We start from the raw sequence: 11,049 nt of genomic DNA, 5'->3' as shown, positions 1-11,049 counted from the left end.
CAAACATAACATTTCTGGTCTTACAAAACTTATAGCAAGAAATCCAGGTCACTAAACTCCAGTATTTGTCCACACTTACAGATGTAGCAAAACGTACGTTCGCAAGAGCCGCGATAGAAAAAGCAAAAAATCTGTGACTCCGGAGACAGCGTCTGCCGCAGTCACACTGTGGGGGGTCCCACATAGCATTAATCCTCCAGCGCCGGAGCTGCCGAAGTCACACTGTGTGGAGGGTCCCACAAACTGTTAATCCTCCAGCGCCGGGCTTCTGCGGTCACATTGCGGGGGGTGGGGCGGTGTTTGGGTCCCAAACAGCATTAATCCTCCAGTGCCAGGGCTGCCGCGGTCATGTGCCCCAGTTCCGAATACAGTCTTCTGTGGTACGTATGTACATTTTCTCAAACAAGGTGATGAGAATTGTGCATATATGGTATATGTCATTGTGTTGTTCAGAGTGAAATTAGAAAACAAAACCCAGACAAAAACCAAATTGCCTGGTTCTCTGTAGGACCCATTCTATTACTGGTATCATTTATTTATAAAGCACCAACATATTCTGCAGTGCAGCACAGTGAGAGAACAGTAATTACGTTAGGTAGAATGATATACAAATAAGAACAAACACAAACCGAAACAAAAGATACTGAGGGCCCGGCTGGTGAGAGTGTACAATCTACAGGGAATAAGTGGCACAGTTGAAACAAAAAGTATAATTGGCCATTCAATGTAAGACTGAATATGCTTTAGGATGAAGTTTGGTCCAGCCACCTACAGTAGCTGGTCCCATTTCTGGATGTGTTATTTAAAGTCGTGCGTTTTCAGTGTGCATTTTAAAAATCTGAAAGCTGGAGGAGAGTCCATGCGTTGCGTGGTAGGGAATTCCAGAGAGGGCGTTCCACGGGGAGAGGGAATCTTGCCGGTGGGGGTGAGAGGAGGGTTTTAAGGGAGGAAGAGAGGTGTACGTCATGGGCATAAATGAGGGGTAATTTAGGGGAGTTTTTGGAGGTGACGGCTGAGATGTAACGGGGCAACATCATTGAGGGCTTTGTAGAGGTTATGGGAAACCAGTGTAGGACTTTACATAGTGTTGCAGCAGATGAAGAGTAGTGAGTGAGGTAGATAAAAGAAAAACAATCAAATGCGCAACAAATTATTAAAACGATAAGTGCATACAGTAATACAACCCAACTGTCCCTGCAGCTGAGGTCCACTCCCTCACCCAGAGAGAAAATACAAAGTCTAGAAAGAAGAAGAACCTATAGTGCAAAAAGGACAAAAAAAAACCTAGTGTAATCTTCTTAGACAGGGAAAGTCCCCACTCAAATGAATAGAACTGACAAGAGGATGGTTAATTCAAGCGTGTAGCTGGAAACCCAATAGATCACATGGATAAACTGTTGGGCCTCTCTTCTTATATGTTGGTGATTATTCTTCCATGGGATTAGAAGTCAATATGGAAGGGGATATAGCAAAGGGCAAACATAGCATAATTCCGTTTAATAAAATAAATATTAATAACAAGCAATTGCACGGTGCACTCACAGATATTTAGATTAAAAAAAATGCGGATTACAGTACACCCGACTGTCTGGCAACAGTGATCCTATTTCCTCTCCTCAGCATTGACTGGTGCTCCAGATCATGGACACTTCCTCATTCTCTGGTATGGAATCCGTCTCACAAGAAGGGCAGGTAGTGTCAGCTGGAATCTCTCTCCGGTCGTGGCAGTCCATTCTCCTCAGCGTTCGTGATCGATCTGGATCACAGATACTTCCGCATCACCTGGTGGGAGATCTCATCTCATGAGATTTGGAAATTGGTCAGCTTGGCTCTCGCTGTTCTGCGTTTGATCATTCTACTTGTTTCGTTTAGGCTTCCTCGGGGGTGCTCATGTGAGGTAGAGAAGTCTAGCAGTAGGATTCTGGATGGATTATAGTGGGGACATTCAGATGAGGGGAATGCCAACTAGGAGGAGGCTGCAATAGCTGAGCCGGGAAGAGATGATTGAGTGAATTAACATTTTGTTTGTGTCTTGAGTGAGAAAAGGGTGCCTATTCTGGTGATATTTTATAGATGGAAGTGACAGGACTTAATGAGGTACTGAATGTGAAGAAAGAAGGAAAGGGCAGAGACAAAGTTGACTCCCAAGCAGCGGATTTGGGAGTGTTGACAAGATTGTGGCGTTATTGACAGGGAGGGAGTGTAGCGTAACAGTGGAAGGTGGAAAGATTTGAAGTTCTGTTTAAGCTTCAGGTAGCTGTGGGACATCTAGGGGTTAAGGTTATGGCTTTTAGGTTAATGGGTTGGGGTAAAGGGTTTTTAGAGTAAGGGTCCAATTAGTGGTAAGGGGTTAAAGTTAGAGACTTACCTTCACGGTGGAATGGCTGATGGCTAGCTGTACCCTGCGGCCGATTGGCAGCAGCTGAATGCCGGTCGCTCATTGGCTGTGGCAAGATGCCCACGCCGATACGTCCTAGGCCGGATGAAAATGAACTGTAGTATAGAGAAGTTGCCAGGTCATAACAGAGAAGGGAGCTGTAATGATGTGGAAAATTGGAGAGGGTCTAGAGCAGAGGAGGGCAATGTTTTTTTCAGGTGTAACAATAAATCGGCACAAATTTTTGGGGCGGGTTACTGTCTTACTTCCCCCTACATCCATTTTAAATTAATACAGTAGCTAAACCTAAATGAAATAATGTCAAAAGTAACAAGGATAATAAAAACATTAAAATATTACAACTTTTTTGAGAAATGAAAACTTAAATCGTAATAAAAAAAATTAAAAAATCTGAATGTAAAATGTCTCAATGGGATTTCCGAACTTCCATTTCAGGTAACAGTTTCTCATTTTAGGATTGATGATCAAGGTGGAAAACAGACGCAGAGCCCACGGTCTGTCAGATCTGTACTTATTTATAACAAAGTCCATTGCTGAAAACATCCGCTCACAAAATAAATATGGGCAATAATTACATTCAAATTAGATTTGCCTTATTTAAATTGATTTGATTATTTTGTTTAATTGTTAAATAAGTTTATAAATGTATGTTTATATTTATGTTTCCCCAGTCAAGTTTTTTTAATTTTAAGGATTTGGTATTGTTCCTTTCCTTAATTTGATGTTTCTTTTTTATTCCATCACGTACAGTAGTCCATTCCAAAAGCTGTGGCGGTTTCTGTGTGTGCATGTGGAATTCAGTATTGTGGAGTGAGACTGAAGGTTAGGAGGTGGTGCTCAGGGAGAGGAGAAGAGACTTACATAAGTTAGAGACTACTCCGAAGAGAAAATAAGGTCAAGCGAGTCTCCATTGCAGTGAGCATGAGAGGTAGACTCCTTTGAGAGACCAAAGGAGGTGGTTAAGGAAAGAAATTGGGAGGCGGCAGAGGTTATCAATAGGAATGTTAAAGTCTCCCAAGAAGAGTGTAGGTATCTCAGATGAGAAAAAGGAAGTGCACTAGGCAACAAAATTATCAAAAAAATTGATAGGCTGGTTCAGGAGTGTGATGAATGACAGCAGCACAGAGGGAGAGGAAAGAACAGAAGGGCAGTGTGAACTTCAAAGCATAAGAGAGAGGGAGGGAACAAGGGGTTATGATTTGAAATGGGCAGAGTGGAAAAGTAGAATCTAAAAACAAAAACTCCTGAAAAAGTTGCACAGCTATGAAATGCATAGGGGTATGCTCTTTTTTGTTGGTGTGTAACATTCAGCATGTGCATAGACACTCCCGGGTGTAAAGACCATAGCTTGTTTCAAGTTGATATTTGAGTGGAACGCAAAGTAGTAGAAATTGATCGCTACTCAGCGATGCCACAACAATGTTAGCACTAAGTCTGCAACACTCAGGAACGCCACTCATGGAAAGCACGTCCCAGAGGATAACCTGATAATGGAGACGCCGTAGTATACATCTTTGAGAGTCTTTTTACCATTTTTAACCTTTGAACCTTCTTCTAGATTCAGCAGCACTGTTGGATTGAAACATTGGACTTTTACCGTCTCTGTTACGCTATTATATGCCCAAACGTTTATATATTTTTAGAGAATCTAATTTAGATTTTCGATATTTGTAAGATCTAGATTTGTTTCACTTATTGTATATAACATATAGACCCTTATTTATTTATATTACTACCGGTATATATTTTTCACTTACTTGGGGTGTTTTATTCAGAGCACAATCTTTTTGGGTAGACACCCACCCAGATTTTAAATTAGACTTATTTTTTGTTCCAGCTTCTCATCTGGCAGGGTGTCTCTTCCTATCTATTTTTTGGGAAAGTAGAATACGTGTTGTGCCTCTCTGTCTCCAGGTCTGGGGGTTTGGAAAGACCATCATAGGAGAGTGTAGCAGGAGAGGCGGTGTCTGATGGGGTGAGCCAGGTTTTTGTAATGAGTAGAAGGTTCAGAGAGTTGGAAATGAATAAACCATACTAGAATGTTACACATTTTAAACATTACACATTACTTCCATCCAGTCCTGCGGCTCTGCCTGCCAGCTCGTGTGCACAGACACACTGTAGTCAGATATATTCTGCATGGACAATCACAAAATACAAAGGCTCCATTCACTACATGCTACCGATGGTCAGCAATTTCAGGTGGATTATGGAGACACTATCCTGGACAAAACCATTTTCAAACAAACAGCTGAGCTTTTCACACTCCCTTGATCCCGTTAAGCATCTGTAACATTTCCATTTTATTTGTGCTTATGTATTTTTTGCAACGCTTTCATACACTATACATTTCATTGCAAATTAGTTAAATGCGACCACAACTCTTTGCAGAAGATTGCCACGACCAGGCGTTGCCAAATACTCCATTGTTTTGAGTAGTGCTGTTAGTCTGCAAATCGTTCTGCTACACTGCCTTTATCAGAATGATGTTTCATTAACACATTGGTGGAATTTAATCCTCTTCTCTTCCACAGAAGGTAGTGAAGGGGTTAACTCAAACTCCAATTCTGAAATACTTTTAAAAGGGTTGCTTATTAAGATTCAAAGTTGCCACTTTTCAAGCTAAATGAAGTTAGGCCCAGGTTTACTTAAGATCAAGTGATCCTTCTGGTGTGTGGTGTTCTTAGCAGTGTGTATTATATCTTGCCCTAAGAGTCTTTTGGAACATACTGTACATATGTTAACATCACATTTGGAAGCTGTTTTGTTTTGAAATTTCCTCACGTGGATTTGCAATGTGGGAAATAGATATATGGTGCTATACGAGTAGCTGGGGGGGGGGGGGGGTCACCTGACACACTCTATATTGAGATGTAGTATGTTTGCAGGCCTGTTTTTCCAGAATGCTATATGGATAGAAAAATGCAGGGATGATGTGAGAACATGGAGTCCAGTTGGCAAGACTGGCACCACATCCACCAGAAGCGAATGGGAACTGAAATATCAAAGGCCCTTGGAAGATTACAATGTAATACTAATTATGTATTCAGGTGTAGTGGTGCTGCAAGAGGCGGATTTTATTTATGTGCAATGCATCTAGTTTGTGTAACAAAAGTCGTCACAACAGAAAGATAGGGACGTTTTGTTGTGCTCTGATTAACAACAAAGAAGATAGACAGAATCAATGTGCCCAAATCCTAAGTCACACATTAGCTTTATATATATTTTTTAAACAATATATTTTTTAAAGGTTTTGTATCAGTATAAAATATACATATCAACCTTTATCAAACCAACATAAAACTGTTTCCTTTCCTATATTGATAGTAACAGACACCAACACTTCTGATTGGAAATTAGCAAGAGAAGTAACAACACAATTTGTCCCCTTCTTTCCCAGCTTCAGACTCAGAAGACCCAGCATCTAGATCCCAATACAGGCATACCCCGCATTAACATACGCAATGGGACCGGAGCATGTATGTAAAGCGAAAATGTACTTAAAGTGAAGCACTACCTTTTCCCACTTATTGATGCATGTACTGTACTGCAATCGTTATATACGTGCATAACTGATGTAAATAACGCATTTGTAACAGGCTCTATAGTCTCCCCGCTTGCGCACAGCTTCGGTACAGGTAGGGAGCCGGTATTGCTGTTCAGGACGTGATGACAGGCGCATGCGTGAGCTGCCGTTTGCCTATTGGGCGATATGTACTTACTCGCGAGTGTACTTAAAGTGAGTGTACTTAAAGCGGGGTATGCCTGTATATCAATTAGCACAATTCTGTTTTGAAAGATGTGTATAACTGTCAGGGTAGACCAGGTTTTTTAACACCATTTATATTTAAGGGATCAATCACAGGGCGAAACAAAGCAGTGAAATAAAATTAGGTTTATTTTGGATAAATCCTCGGAAACACACAAAAATACAAAATACAAAAATATACACACTTACGGGGGCTTGGGGAATGAGATCTACCTTTCCTAGGTGTAGGGACCCACTTCAAATGGGTTTCCCCTGTCCGCTTCTCTGCTTCTGGATATCAGAGTGTGGAACACCCAGCAACCACTCTGACTTGTATCTCCAGCTGGTCACAATTCAACTTCACACTCCTTCCCAGAGTGTCTCTCAGATGGTCTTTTCCACATTCCTTCCCAGAGTCTCTCTCTCTCTGTTAGTCTCCTGCTCTGACCAGCAGTGTTCCTTATATACAGGAAAAAACAAAAATAAAGTGCGCCAAATGGGATGTAACTGTGAATAGAGGCTATGTGATAAAACAAAATACAAAAAAACAAAAAACATGTGACATGAACCAGTCCGGCGCGTGTAGGGTCTTGCTAACAGAAGTAGATGAGTAAGATAGCCACAACCCAATGAATGACGCAGCTTCTTAATACAGGGAACCCCAGTCCCTGATGAGACCGTTACAGCAAAGAAGAAAAAGAGTTAGAAGCGCAGTCAAAATGGGGTAGTGGTCAAACTAAACACCTTTATTAAAAATCGTGTCCCAGGGATCACCCTCTAGGACAACAAAAGCATGATGATCAATACATAGACAATAATGTTTAAAAACTGTGCAGATGAAGCTGTTGTGCAATTGCACTCAATGGGTCTCCAAGGGGTTAAAAACGGGAGAATCCCGGTGAAAAGTCAGAGTCCTGCAAGCTGTGCACTGCCCGGGCAGATTTTAATATAGAGGGGTACCCCAGGGTTGAGCCAATGCTCGATATGCTCACCCTGTATTCACTGCTGGTCCATGGGGGTCCGGTAGCTTTCTTCAATCCCGAAATCTGCTCCGGTGCACGCTGCACAGATGCACGATGACACACGATAACACACAGCCCTCTGGGTGTCCGGGTCTGATGTCACTTCCGGCCGTGACGCACAGACCCTTCCCGGTAGTCTCTGGGCTGCGTCCGTCAGCTCTCCTCCTCCTTGTGGTTGCCGATGAACAGGCAAACAAACTTGAACAGGTGCTACTGGCTGGAGCCCAATGTATGATGTTGCTTGCTCCGCTCCACTGCACTGAATGAGAGCAAAAATGGAACAATACACTCTAACTTTAAACCTAGGTCCAACTTTTACCCAACACAATCTAAAGGTCCCAATGTAGAGGTGTTTTTCGATCTTGTTCTGAAAGACTTGGAGTCCCTTTGTGAGCACCCCCCTAAGACAAGACCCAATCTAACAGCAACAGAAGCTAAAGCTGTTGATGATTTAAAAAATAATCAAAACATCATTATCCGTCAGGCGGATAAAGGTGGAGGGATAGTAATACAGGATAGAATTGATTATGTGTCAGAAACCCTCAGGATTTTGGGAGAGGGGGAGTCATATTCCATTCTTAAGACAGACCCACTTATTATCTTCCAAAAAAATCTTTTGCAATTATTAAAGAATGGGAAGCAGCAAGGTGTACTGAATCAATCAGAATTTAAATTTCTTTATGTGGAAAACCCAAGTACACCAATAATGTACCACCTACCCAAGATACATAAGAGTCTCACGAACCCGCCAGGTCGCCCAATTATCTCGGGAATCAATTCACTAACTTCAAATTTGTCCGAATTCGTTGACTCATTCCTTCAGACACATGTAAAGAGTTTGAAATCTTATACAAGGGATACCAAACACATTTTAGATATATTGGGGAATATGAAATGGGCTGACGATCTTATATGGGTAACCTGTGACGTCACTGCATTATATACAAGTATTATTCATGAGAAGGGAATAGAAGCAGTTGAATATTTTTTAAAACAGGACCCTTTTATGAGTATTGAGCAACGATCGTTTATCATGAAAAGTACACAGTTTTTAAACATTATTGTCTATGTATTGATCATCATGCTTTTGTTGTCCTAGAGGGTGATCCCTGGGACACGATTTTTAATAAAGGTGTTTAGTTTGACCACTACCCCATTTTGACTGCGCTTCTAACTCTTTTTCTTCTTTAGTGTTCCTTATATACCCGTTGGTGGCTATCCTTTAACATTGAGCAAGGGTAGCCAGCCAAGAGAAACAGTGCCTGGGGCTCAGACCTGGTTACTTATTCTATAAACTAGTGCCCTCCTTTGGTCTATCATATCTTTTCCATGGAACAGTTTAGCAAAAGGGATTACAGAAAACTCCCTCCATAAAAATTATAGGAACAGGCACATAACATCATTTACATTTGCAGGGCTGACATGTTAATTTCATCACCACACAATACCAACTACTGTATCTAATCTGGGAGGAACTGCTAACACAGGCATAAATACAGACATAAGGTAATTATGTAAAAGACAGGACTTAGAATTACACACAGCTAACCCAAATTACATCATGACAATACCAGCTTTCTAACTGGGGGAAGGATTGTCACAAGAAATAGAAGAATACATGCTTTGAAATACATTTACACGTCCCCTGTTCTTCCCAAGATATTAAAGACATTTGGCTGGGTGAAATATTACTAGGACAGCCAAGTTACACTTTTTTTAGGGGTATATAGCTGGGATTTCTCTTTATTAGTTGCCCCAGCTACCCCTACCGTCACAATAACTTCCAGCGAAGAACTTAAATCCAATCTTATACTTAAAATATAGATTCTGACAGAGGAGCATGCGCGATGTGAATGATAGTGGTTGCTCAGTGAAGAAGCTCTTCTCGCGGCCAGGTGAAACCCCATAAACATACAGCCAAAACCCCTGAAACTCATCAAAAAAATACAGCAATGCAGTAGGAAGGTGTAGCCACAGATTTAGAAGTGCAGCGCACAGCGATGAACTGGATCCACAGGACAGCAGCAGTGTGATGAAGATAAAAATTCTTTATTGAGAAGTCATGGTGCAGACAGGTATGGGTGCAGGAAAAAAACTCTGTCTCTAACGCGTTTTACGCCTTACTGGCGCTTCGTCGGAGACGGAGACGAAGCGCCAGTAAGGCGTGAAACGCGTTAGAGACAGAGGTTTTTTCCTGCACCCATACCTGTCTGCACCATGACTTCTCAATAAAGAATTTTTATCTTCATCACACTGCTGCTGTCCTGTGGATCCAGTTCATCGCTGTGCGCTGCACTTCTACATCTGTGGCTACCCGAATCATTTCTACCAGCAGGAGCACGCTTTCCAGAAGGCACAATGGGCAAGGTCACGTGAGTTGTACCTTTAAATAGTACATAGAGGTATTTTATTGGTGTGTTTATTCAAGTGTCAGTACCAGTCCACATTTGGCAGTGAGGGGGTGGAGCTCATATATCTCCATTACCCACACTCACCAGGACATTTATTCAGGTCACAGACTACATACGCACCCATATATACCTCACTCATTTATATACCTTATACCCAGCCTATTCCCTTCAATCAAGAAATCATTGTTAATTACAGAGCATGTCACTTGAGCACTATATTTGAACAATGTTCTTCTACCCGGCAGTAGGAAGGTGGGTAATACTAATGAATGCTCCCCAAATATATACAATCTCAGCAGATGTCAGAGGTATCTGAGGCAGGAAGGGATCCCTGATCAGAGGAAAGTTTGCACCTCACACAGTGACGATGCACACAAGGCCAATATACGTACTGAAAAAGAACCCCCACTTAGGATAGAGGAAATAGGAGGCCTTTTGATAACAAAGGCTCTATTCAGAGAAGAAATATAAGCAGCATTAAAAAATGTGAATAGGGACATCTCTTCCCTACGAGAACGTACAAACACGCTTGAGACCAAAATGCATTAACTGGTAGATTTACATGATTCCCTGCCACAAAAAGTCCAAGAGTCCAGAGATTTAATTGCAGAATGATAGGAAATAAAAAGACCCTGGAAAGCCGATCCCACAGAAACAATGTCTGAATCAGAGGCATAACATAATAGGCAAGCCAATTAGAGCCTCATCTATTCTGACTGACAAGCACCTCATCCCTAACACAGATCCTGAAATGTACCACCTGAACAGGGCCCACACAGCCCTCAGGAGTCGCACTAAAAATGAGGAAAAAGCAAGAGACATAATACTATGCTTCTTGTACCTTAAAGTAAAAGAAGACTTACTAAAGGCAGCAAGAAATGCAAAGAGAAAATAATTTGAAGGCTCATACCTGTAGATATACCCAGATCTCTCCCCATTCACATTAGCATGAGGGAACTACAACCTATAACAGCACAACTGAGAGACAAAGAAATTAAATATAGGTGGGGATTTCCCTTCCGCCCAATAGTATAGCATGGAGGCCTAATGAGATCAGCCTAAAATCTACTAGAGGCAGAACTACTACTAAAAGAACTGGGCCTGCAATGGATCACACCACACAGATTCCCGGCCAGGATCAGGCCAGTGGCGTAACCCTCGAAAGGACCTGGAAGCAAAACAAGATGCTTTGAAGATGATGACCCACGCTTAATGACAGAGGATGACAGAGTGCACAGACAGATTCATAAGAAGTGGACAGTATATACACACATCCTCTTCATTTGTACTCCTTTAAGAAGATAAGCTGGACTGGATGGATCACACTACACAAATGACCCCTGGAGACATTCATAGAGATGGAACTGGACATGGATGTAGAATCTGAGAGAGGAAGGTCCCCTCTATATCCTTTTACATCATTGATTGGACAGTAAGACTTGTGCCAGTAAAAGAATATAGATGTTCAAT

General features: G+C 41.7%; 1 long non-coding RNA gene across 1 annotated transcript; it reads right to left on the bottom strand.

Moving 5' to 3' along the window:
• Positions 1 to 1,482: 1,482 nt before the first annotated feature.
• On the bottom strand, positions 1,483 to 2,539 carry LOC142488634 (uncharacterized). Its single transcript, XR_012799549.1, has 2 exons — positions 2,369 to 2,539; positions 1,483 to 1,985 (listed from the first exon to the last, which is right to left on the bottom strand). It is a non-coding gene; the product is annotated as an uncharacterized LOC142488634 (long non-coding RNA).
• Positions 2,540 to 11,049: the final 8,510 nt, after the last annotated feature.

This window comes from Ascaphus truei, chromosome 2 (assembly GCF_040206685.1).
Source record: "Ascaphus truei isolate aAscTru1 chromosome 2, aAscTru1.hap1, whole genome shotgun sequence".
NCBI lineage: Eukaryota > Metazoa > Chordata > Amphibia > Anura > Ascaphidae > Ascaphus > Ascaphus truei.
Note: the sequence above shows the minus strand (reverse complement) of the source record. Positions and strands in the feature narration are given on the sequence as shown.